Source organism: Euprymna scolopes, chromosome 25 (assembly GCF_053919585.1).
Source record: "Euprymna scolopes isolate OS-2025 chromosome 25, ASM5391958v1, whole genome shotgun sequence".
NCBI lineage: Eukaryota > Metazoa > Mollusca > Cephalopoda > Sepiida > Sepiolidae > Euprymna > Euprymna scolopes.
In genome coordinates, this window is record NC_136506.1 from 72093319 (window position 1) to 72105683 (window position 12365).

General features: G+C 34.4%; 1 protein-coding gene across 1 annotated transcript in view; it reads left to right on the forward strand.

The window, feature by feature from the left end:
• Positions 1-12365, forward strand: part of LOC145247430 (rap guanine nucleotide exchange factor 4-like) — a 1873173-nt gene that overhangs the window by 1180828 nt on the left and 679980 nt on the right. The gene's annotated exons all lie outside the window — the stretch shown is intronic.

Sequence of the window (12365 nt, forward strand, 5' to 3'; positions counted from 1 at the left end):
AAGTTTCTCAGCAGAAAGATTTATAAAATTCGTCTGTTCTCACTTTGAAATGGAAAGACTAATAGAATTAATTAATCTTGAAGAATTGTCCGTGAAATATTTTGTTAAAAATTTATGGGAACATTTCTGGAATTATCACAACATCAGAGTTGCGTTCTTTAGCAAACAAATAAGAATTTTTCAAGCTGCAAACCAGAAGCCTAGTTTTAATTTTTAAAAATCTTTTTTTAATTATCGTTAATAGAATTTATACTGTAAAAAAGGATTTAATACACAAATTGAAAGAAACTGGAATCTTAGGAAGATCTCCAACATTCCAGCAATTATAGAGCCAACTGGACTCATCTATCTTTCTATCTATCTATCTATCTATCTATCTATCTATCGAAAAATAGGTTTAAATCATAAATAGCTTCACCTTCAATTGGGCACTTTTCTACAGAGGGAGGAGGGGGGGCTTTTTTCATCGATATTTTCGAAAGTCATCCTCTCCTTTCTATTGTCTAGCCTTAATTTAAACCTATGTCAGTTTTGGTTTGGTGATGGTCGTAACAGCAAAGGTGTCAGGTTTTTTTCCCCATTCTTTTCCTCCTTTGCAGTACGGGTTCGAGCCTGTCTTCCTACAACAATTTTTTTATTTTTTTTTGCGCAGCATACACCTGCAAACACCCGGGCAATACCGGGCTGAAATGCTAGTATATACATAAAAGTGAACGTGTCTGTGTATCTGTCTGTGTGTCTGTGTATCTGTGAGTCTGTGTATCTGTGAGTCTGTGTATCTGTGTGTCTGTGTGTGTACATTTCTCTACACAATAACTCTGTCAATTTTTAGTCTACAGACTCGAAATTTGATATACAGGTTACTGAGATTTGGGAAAATCTTTGTAATTCGTTTTCAGACAGAAATTTGGCTGTTAAGGTATCAAAGTTCAACGATTTGATCTTTGAGATCTCTACCAAACACCTCCTCACATTTTGATATACAGGGTACTGAGATTTGGGAAAATCTTTGTGATCGATTTTCGGCCAGGAATTTGGCTGTTAAGGTGTCAAAGTTCAAGGATTTGACCTTTGAGAACTCTACCAAACTCCTCGGACAATTTCGGGTCGAAACACTTGAAATTTTAGATATCGGTTCCTTGGATGTGGATCTAACTTTTAATTTGATTTGAGCCCAAAACAATAAATGTTAAAGGGTCATAATAGGGGTCAAAGTTAAAAAAATTGACCTCTGCGGTCTCTACAAAATTACTCAGACAATTTCTGGTCTAAACATTTGAAATTTTACATAAAGGGTATTCAGAGATAGGGCAAGCTTTATAATCGGTTTGGGTCAAAAACTTTTAGTTACCAATATATAAATGTATGTATGTATGTTTGCATGTCTGCCTAAAACTTTCCACAGAGGCGACGGATTTTATGAAGATTAGTATCATTTTGAAGTTCGACCTTTCAGATGACAAATATCGAAAAATTGACTAAAAATATTAATATCTTCACCTTCAACTAGGCACTTTTCTACAGGGGAGGGGATCACTTTTTTCACCGATATTTTTTAAAGGCATCCTCTCCTTTCGATTGTCTACCCTTAATTTAAACATAAGTCAGTTCCTGTTTGTCGGTGGTCGTAACAGCAAAGACGCCAGGTTTTTTTCCTCCTTCGAAGTACAGGTTCGAGCCTGCCTTCCTACTACCACTTTTTTTTTTTTTTTTTTGCTCAACATATACATCCAAACACTCGGGCAACGCCGGGCTGAAATGCTAGTATATCTATAAAAGTGAAATTGTCTGTCTGTGTGTCTGTGTGTGTACATTTCCCTACCTAACTACTCTGTCAATTTTCAGTCTACAAATCTCGAGATTTGACATAAGGAGTATTGAGATTTGGAAAAACCTTTTTTATCGGTTTTCGGCCAAAAATTGTGCTGTCAATGGGTCAAAGTTTAACGATTTGACCTTTGCAATTTCTACCAAACTCCTCCGCCAATTTTTGGTCTAAACACTTGCAATTTTAGATGTAGATTACTTCGATATAGATCAAACTTTTAATTTGATTTGAGCCCAAAATAATAAATGCTAAGGGGTCAAAATTGGGGTCAAAGTTAAAATAAATTTGACCTCTGCAGTCTCTGCCAAATTACTCAGCCAATTTCTTGTCTAAACATTTGAAATTTTACATAAAGTATATTCAGACATAGTGCAAGCTTTTTAATCGGTTTTGGGTCGAAATTTTGGCTGCCAATGGGTCAAATTTCAAAAGATTTGACCTTTGTGGTCCCTAGCAATATATTCAGTCAATTTTGGGTCAAAACATTTAAAATTTTACATAAAGGATATTCAGACACACAGCAAGCATTTTAATCAGTTTTGGGGCTAAAATTTTGCTGCCAAAAGATCACAGTTGAAAGAGTTGAGCTTTGCAGACTCTACCAAACACCTCCGCCAATTTTGGGTCTAAACACTTGAAATTTTTTATGTAGGTTACTTGGATAGGAGTCAAACTTTATATATATATATATATATATATATATATATGCACATAAAGTTATGAACAGTACATAGGGCCCGAGCAAAGCCGGGCTGAACTGTTAGTAAAAAAGAATTAAAAAAAAAAAACTATTGACCGAAATGCAAGAGAGATACAAACAACTGCATTTAAAGGTTAAAATTAGAATCTTAAAATTATCTCTTGGTTGGAATGTTTGAGTCTACATCCGGTAGGATGCCCCATCCCCAGCGTGAACAGATGTAGGAAAATTCTCATATATGTCCAGATTTACAACGTTCTGGGAATAATTTCAGGTCACGGTCAGGGAAAAACGCAAGAAAAAATTCTGTATAGACTATAATTAGTTTTATGTTGTTGTTTCTGTTTTTTTTATATTATTACTAAATGAGGAATCATTTCTATTTAAAATCCATTTAGTATTGTGCATGTAAAGTTGGGAAAAGCACATTTGGGATATGTCAACATTATGTGAATAAGCTCAATCGGAACAAAATGGCCACTGAATTTGACCTGATGCAATGTTGATCTAAAAGTAAAACTTGAATTTTACCTCGAAGCGATTCCTCATTTAATAATATTCATTAATAATATAAATTAATAATATTTATTTATTAATATAAATTAATAATATTTATTAATAATATAAATTAATAATATTCATTAATAATATAAATTAATAATATTTATTTATTAATATAAATTAATAATATTTATTAATAATATAAATTAATAATATTCATTAATAATATAAATTAATAATATTTATTTATTAATATAAATTAATAATATTTATTAATAATATAAATTAATAATATTCATTAATAATATAAATTAATAATATTTATTTATTAATATAAATTAATAATATTTAACAAAAAAACATAAAGCCATTATTTTTAGTGAATTTTTATTTTTTGCATTCTTCTCTGATCGTGGCTCTTAAAAGATTATCAACATTTAATATACTAACAAGCAATCAAAATGATCAGAGCTTTAGTATTATACTAGACGCCTACACTCCACTCCTCGCAGAGGTCTAGACAATTCGTCTGGTAGACATATGACATCTGGTTTGATGGATGACGTCATCATTTTATGACATTATCCACTGCGTACGGTAATTCCGACCTCTTTTAATGAATGATGTCAGAAAACGATGATGTTACCCAGTGTGCACGGTGACAAACAAGCAATAAAGCAAGATTCACAGAATTAAAAAGTATACAAAAGAGAAAATGTGGTCCGTTGGGTCACTCATTGAGCTTAGGTTAGTTTGCTTGAATCAGGAAAAAGTGAGTTTGAAAAAACCTTAAATTATTTTTAAATGAAAAGCCAAAATTGAAAATTAGGCTTTCTGTTCTGTTCTCCTCTCTCTCTCTCTCTCTCTCTCTCTCTCTCTCTCTTTCTCTATGGGCTAAATAGTATTATTACTTGTGATTATATTCTCTATTGTTTAATGTCGACTATTCAACTATTCCAATTATTGTTTTTTAGTAAGTTTTCGTACATTTTAGTAAGTTTTAATAAGTTTCAGTAAGTTTTCGTACATTTAATAAACAGAGAGAGGGGGCGAGAGTGATAAACACTGTATAAACTAAGAGAGGGGGATCGAACAACATACATTGGGAGAAGGTGAGAGTAATTGACACAAACTTAGTAAGAGACGGGTCACTTGGGCAGTTAATTGCAAATGACTGTTAATTAGAACAAACAAAATGGATTTTTTTAAAACATAACTCAATCCCAAAACCAAGGGACATCTTTACCGGATATTTAGAATAAAATATATAGGAGAAAAGCCTTGGGGAAACGTTGATAGTTCTCTATACAATTACCGCTTCAACTTTACGTTAAGTCACTCCTTTGTTTTCATTGAATTTTTTCAATATCTTTTGTTTATCAAATTGCTAGGTGAACGTACGGAATAGGTAAGAGAAGCCCTCTCCCTCCCCGTGTTAAGAATAGCTTTTCTAAATAATAACATTATTATTTAAAAAAAGCCGTTTTTAACATGGGGAGGGAGCAACCAGGAACGAAGTTAAAACAGTAATAATAAAGATTTAGGTACAAGAGTAATTCCAAAAGTACGGCCTAAAATTGTTGAAGAGCTATGAAGAAGAGAGTGGTACGATTAAAACGAGCAACCTTTCATTCTCCAGAATTTAACTTTCTACATAGTCACCACCATTCTCATGCATTTTGGCCAGCAATGAACGATGGCTGTGCATGGGTGTCCAGAGCACGCTTTGTTATATGAGAGTCTTCTAAAAGTAAAGCCTCCTATTTTTTTCACTGGAAAAGTTGGAGAGCTACGAATGGTACCATTAAAACGAGCAACCTTTTGTGCTCCAGAAATTATTTTTCTACATAGTCACCACCATTCTTGATTCACTTTTTCCAGGAATTTAATGACGCACTTTTGCTTCTGATGCACGTCCATAGCAGACTATGGACACCCATGAAGGGGTGCCTGCGCGTGAAATTTTTGTGGTAGGATGTGTGCAACCTCCAAACACACCTCTCCTGAGTCGACATTATTAAATACCAGTGGCAAGTGAAGTGCGAGATAACTGGAAACAAATGCCGAGATAAGCAGAGAGCACATACAGTGCCCAAAATTCTCAAATGGTCACCCATCTTGTACTAACCAGGCTCAACGTTGCTAAACTTCAGTGATATGATAAGAACTAGTGTCTAAATGCGATTATGCCGTATTATAGACATACATAAATATATACACACATATACGCATACACACATCTACACATACATGCACACACATATATACACATAATACATATATACACACATACATACACATATATACATATATACACACATAAACACATGATGATGATGATGATTGCAACGTCTTGTCAGACGAGTGCCACTCCCTCAGACATTTAAAATCCATGAGCCCAAATGCCTGAGGGAGTATCTATACAAATATGATGTTACAGAGTCTTAGCTTTGTACGACAGCTAAGTCTCTCTCTCTGTTCAAAATGTTGAGATCCAGCAACAAGCAAGAGCAAGATAGCCAGCAACAAATTAAACTGCAGACCAGCTTAATGCGGGTAATGGTCTTCCACTTTATGGTTTTTTAAATCAGAGATTTGCTTCTCCTAGAAAGGTTACCTTCACCACGGTTTACGGGAGCCCTCTCCACCCCAATACACATGCACACACACAAATATACACGGTGCTAGTTGGCCGTTGACCCAGAAAAAGAGTTCATTCGCCCTTTGTAAGGTCTTGTTTTTAATCCGTCAGGTCATGTCATGTGCTACTGGTACCATGTAACCCAGTACTACCTGCCTCATGGTCGGGTCACTAAACTGGTTCCCCCACCAGACTTGTTTGGTGAGGAGGGCGGCTAGTCTCTCTGAAGGATTAAAAACATAAACACATACATACATATATACACACATATACACATACACACATCTACACATACATACATACATACACATATATACACGTACATATATACACACATGCATGCATACACATATATACATATATACATGCATAAACACATACACGCATGTATATACACACATCTACACATACTTATATACACACATATACACATGCATACATATATATACGCATACATACATACACACATATACACATACATACACATACATATATATATACACATACAAACGTATACGCACATATACACATACATATATACACACATACACACATACATACATATACATGTACATACATACATACATACATAATACATACATACATATTAATGCATACACATAGATGTCACATCTTAAGAATTGAGAATGTTTTAATATTAATTTTTTTATGGAAATCGCTCCAGACAAGTAATGAAGCCATTTGATCTAAGAGGATAAAAAAAATACTAGTTCAAGGTCAAAAACTAGCCATCAACCATATAGATTCCAACCCAGATGACAACAATTCTTCTCCCTTTGTCAGAAACATTGCTTATATACTCGGTGAATCATGTGCAAGAGAGATTCAAACATTTGCACTTAAAGGGACGGTTAGAATCTTAAAAAGCTCTCTCGGTTGAAATGTATGAGATAGCAGGTATTCAATAGGATCTCGATTTTGAACAAAATAAGAAAATTTTTAAAAATTAAAAAAAGAACAATATATAGTGAGATTTACCTGCCTTGCTTCCATGAATGCAATATATTAGACTATCCTGAGTGCCCGGCGTTGCCCGGGTGTTTGTAGGTGTGTGTTGAGCAAAAAACAAAAAAAGGGGGTTAGTAAGCAGACAGGCTCAAACCTGTACTGCAAAGGAGGAAAAGAATGTGAAAAAAACGTGACGTCTTTGCTGTTGCGTCCATCACCAAACCGGAAGTGACGTAGGTTTGAATAAAGGCTAGTCAATCGAAAAGAGGAGATGGCTTTAAAAAATATTGGTGAAAAAAGCGGCCCCTCTCTGTAAAAAAGTGCCGAGTTGAAGGTGAATGAATTCATGTTTTTAGCCAATTTTTTTATATTTGTCGTCCGAAGGGTCGAGCTTCAAAAGGATACCGATCTCGTGAATATCCGTAAAATCTGCCGAAAGTTTTAGGCAGATATATACATACATTTAAACAGGCAGGTGAGATTTATATTATAGAAGATCATTTTTAATATGTTAGGGGAATGGGACAGCATCTTATCGATACTATATTAAAAAGTGATCGTCAAAAGACTTTGGATCCCAGACATTAACACGACCTTGTGTTGGATCTTACTTGCTTGGGGGGTCACAAACACTACAGACACACAAACACGCACATTATAATTTGCAGTAAATAAGAGTTATCTCCCTTGGATCAGAAGCTTCTCACAGAGATTCTCGCAATACCGGCCAAATTCGAGAGTAATAACTTGAAATGTTGGGACAATTTTTTAATTTTGTTTTTTTGTTTTTACTTTCTCTAGCTTTTTTTTTTTTTTTTTAATTATTGTTGTTATTTTAATGCTATCTTTTTTTTATTATTATTTGGCGGTCTGGTTCCTTTTTTCTTTCTTTTTTTTTTTCTAATTTAAAATATTTACCTTTCTGTAGTGAATAAGCATTCTTTTCTACATGTATAATAAATCCAAAACCAAATCAACATAATTTGATATCAAGTTAGTGTTTATAACACGTCACCCAATAGTGCTCAATACAATTGTTGTAGAGCTATATCTTATATAGAGATGTTGTCAGTCTGTCATAATTATTTAAACGTAAATACTTTGTGGCATGTTTAACTTCGAAATATCACATATATCAACTATTTTTAGAAATAGAGAACATGGCACTATCAGCAAATAATAAATTCTAAAAAAATAAAGCAGATGATAACAGAAACTGAAACCTTGAGATATTCAGCCTGATGTTCAACCAACTGAACTATTTGAATTTTCTTATAAATAGAGCTTAAAACATTACCTCAACAAAAAAAATTATAGCTTTCTCACGATATCATAAATTTATGATTTGCGTCATGTTTCATAGCATGAACTCAAACACAAGCGATCATAAAATAAATAAATTAATGGATAAACGTTATCAATAATCTTGGAAAGCATTTTAATAGTCCAAAAAAATTTATTTTTGCTTTAAATATGTGTTGTATTTAGTTCTTTATTTTACCGTCACTGTATTATTTATCTTCCACCAGACTATCCATTCATGTGTAATCACCTTTTTCTTCACCATATTCCCTCTACTTCACTTTTTTGTTATCAAGTAAGATCTTTGACTTACTTGTTGTTTCATCAAATACTTTTGTATGTAAAATCCGATCCCGCATTTTGCTAATTCCCACCCTCTGATGAGAAAGAAAGTATTTCTTCGAAACTCCGCGGATTAAGGACTATCCACTTATCTAGTGTTTCCTTTTCAGATTAAATATGTTTTTAACTCATTTCAAAGTGTTTTTTAACCTGTTTTATTAACTGTTTGCTCGTATTATATATATATATATATATATATATATATATATATATCCCACACTCATATGCACTGATATACATTTTATCTTGTCTGTAAATTTTTTCTTTATATGGTTATGTTCCACCCTACTCGTTCAGCTGTTTGTATCTTGATGAGTCTCCCTTTAAAGAATCCTTCAACGTGTCTTTAATCCCTTGCTCTATATATGTGTGTGTGTGTGTGTGTGTGTGTGTGTGTGTGTGTGTGATGGACTCTCCCGTCAATTTTGACGTATGAGCTTCCGCCACAACAACTAAGTTACTCAGAAATCAACACAGATGATTTATTTATAGTGGTGAAGGCTTTGTGTAGAACCAACCACAGTTTTTGGTATAACTGCTACCCTTTGTTGGTGCAGATTAGTGCCACAGGACAGAGTATACAGTAGACCGCAGGTTTTTACATAAGAGTTAATTTTTCCTAGATGCACGTCTTAACAAAGATTGGGGGGGGGGGCATCTATTCCAGTGAATTAATGTATGTACAGCACTGAGTCGTAGAAATTTCTAGGTTGGTATCTGGCGGGTGCATATATATATATATATATATATATGTATAATGTTTAGACAATAATTGCTGCTTATATAGCAACATTGCTTCAAACAAAGACTTCATCAGATGATGATTCTGGGTTCAAACATTTTTTGGGGAGCAAAGTATCATTATCATTATCCTGGAGCCCCCTAACAATATCTCACGATACCACCAGATTTTGTTGGATTCTATGAGAATGCCATATCCACGCTGGTGCAGATAGAGTCTTTTCTCATATTTTCTTTATGTACATTTTTCTTGTCTGACGGAGAAAGACTAAGATTATTCAAGAACGTGGAGGTTAAGTTGACAAATAAAACCCTGACATCCGACTTTGAGAAGAAATACAATGGTTTTCCAGTCATTTTTGACACAGTCTTCTCGTATATCTTCATATCTTTCCAACTTATGCTGGTGTGTCAAGTGAAAAGTTTTCCTCAAATCGAACTGTTAATTCAATGACGAACACGTTTTTAAAATTTAATGGACCAAATGACGCTGATCTGTTAATGTTGTTTCAGTTAAAAATACGAACCAGCGTTTTAAGTCAAATGCAATGTGCTAGTCCATGCAGCCATCAAACAATGATGATATCTGTTTATTTTTGCACAAAAACTATTTTTGTCTTGTATATATACTAGCAGGAATACCCGACGTTGCCCAGGATTAAATAAAAATCAACAAATGTTCCACACTTCCAATACTTTTATTGTCATCTAAATCGGGGAAAACGCCAATATTTCAATTAAATTGATTGAATGCCTGCTCTAAGCAGGGACCCACCGTGGTGTACCAGGAGGAAACTTCTGATGCTTCTCCACGGTGATTAGTCCACAATAAATTGTAATCTGCATTGCACTGTAGAGAACATACTGTTTATTTTATAAAATTATTTTTATATATTGGGTTTTTACTTTGATCAAAATCAGACTATTCCTTCTTCAATCAGAATTTTTCGATTATCGATTTTTAATACTTATTGGAGGCAGTCCAATACAAAATCTATCTAAGAACACTCCCAGACACAAAACGTACATTTGTGTGAAATTTTTAAAAATCGTTCAGCCGTTTTAGAGTCCATAAGAAAAAACACACACACACACACACACACACACACACACACACACACACACACACACACACACACACACACACACACACACACACACACAGAGCGCCTTTTATATATAAGCAGAGATATTTTATTAAATATTATAGAAAATTTCTATCTAGGCTCTTTAGCTTTGATATTTTCTAGTTACCTAATGAGTTTTCTTGTTTCTGACAAGAACTGGCTGATTTATCTACCATGCTCAATTTTTACCCAAGTAGTTTTTGATTCGTCCATACCTGTCTTCAGGCTTGGTTATCAGTAAAATTATAGATCAAATAGTTCTCAGGCTGAGAGATGATTATGGCAGTTACATCGGCCAGTTCTCGCCAGAAAACTAAAAAGAATCAGAACTATAGTATGTAGACAGGACTTGTCTATAAAATGTAATGTAATGTATGGTATCACCTTCCACACGCATGAAAAAATAAATGAGGACGTTCGATTACCAAAGATGTTACAAAGGTAAATAATTCCAACTTTACTTATTTGAAAATTAATTTTTTTTTTTACACAGGCATCACCACATTATCAAGGCCAAGAGGCCACTCAAGGATAAAGGTTAAAGCGTGTACAGTAGAAATTGGACAATATAGTAATCATTAGTAATGAAAATTCGGTAAATTTGATAACTTATATGGAACTGCTCATCAAGAACTTATTTATGTTAGACTTGAAGACAACCAAATTGTAGTCAGCCGGAAAGCAGGAAAACGGAAGACAATTTCACAGGCGTGCAGTTCTAAGAAAGAAGCTTTGTTCATGGAATCTACGGTTTGGTTTAGGCACAGATAAAGAGTGGGGGGAATTATTGATAGTGTTTTCAGCTAGACGAGTGTTTCTTGTGAAAGTTTGGCAAGGGCGGAACCATAGACTGAAGCTCAGTCGAATACTTTCCATGAAAATAACGATACATCAGAGACAAACTCGCAACATCTCTTCTGTGAGATAGAGGTTGCAGGGAAGAGAAAAGGACATCTCCTACGAGGCTGCGAAGTCTATTTTGGACTCTATCAAGGCAGGAAATCTTATTATGTCGTCCCATCGATTAAAACACTACAATCATAAATGAATGCATTTCAAAAAGTGACATTCGCTTTATTGATTTGAAAGAATATTTAGCTTAGAAATTACCTTTTAAAGTAAGAAAATGGAAAAGCAATGTATTTATTATTTTTTTTATTGGAATCCTTTGGGATGAATAATTTGGGGTTTTTTTTTTTGGTTTTTTTTTACAAGGGAATCACCACTTATCAAGGCCCAGAGGCCACTCGAGGATAAGAGTTAAAGAGTTTACTGTGGTCAAAAGGACAATATCCTAGTAATCGTTAGAAGTGTAAATTTGGTAAATTCGATTACTTAAGGGGAATGGCTTATCAAGAACTTGTTTACATTGGACTTGAAGACGGCCATATTGTAGTCAGCTGGAAAGCATGTAAACGGAAGAGAAAGAAGCTTTGTTCATGGAATCTACGTTTAGGTTTAGGCACAAATAAAGAGTGGGGGAAATTATTGATAGTGTTTTCAGCCAAAAGAGTGTTTCTCGTGAATATTTGGCAAAGGGGGACCATAGATTGGAGCTCAGACGAGCACTTGCCATGAAAGTAACAGAGACAGGCTCGCAACGTCTCTTCTGTGAGAAAGAAGTTGCAGGGAAGAGAAAAGGGCATCCCCCACTAGACTACAAAGTTTATTCTGAACTCTGTCAAGGCAGGATGAGATCTTTTTAGCAGCTCCTGCCCAGATGTGACAGCAATACTCCATTGGATAGGATTGAAACTGCTATCTTAAGACAATGCTTACCTAGAACCGTAGAGTTCAACACCCTTATCCACTGCGCCACGGGCCACGAAGGGTGAGCAAGGTTGGATTTTGGTCTTATAAATCTAAGTTTCTTTTTTTTTTTCATCTGGTCTTTCATTGTCGGATCCATATCATATATCATTTTTTTATGGGAATCTATTGAGAAGCATGGTGAAACAACAACTACAAAGATGAGGATAACAGTCTGCAAATAAATAAATAAATAAATAAATACACAAATTACTCATCTCAAAAGATTCAAATAAAAAAAATAATATATAATGCCATTCGGTACAGACCCGACAATGGAAGATCAGATAAGAACGAAAAACTTGGATTTATAAGACCAAAAAAATCCAACCTTGATCGCAAAATAAGTGAGGAGGGTCAAGGAGGATAGCAAGATCGAGGAGAGAAAGCACTAACCAGACCTCC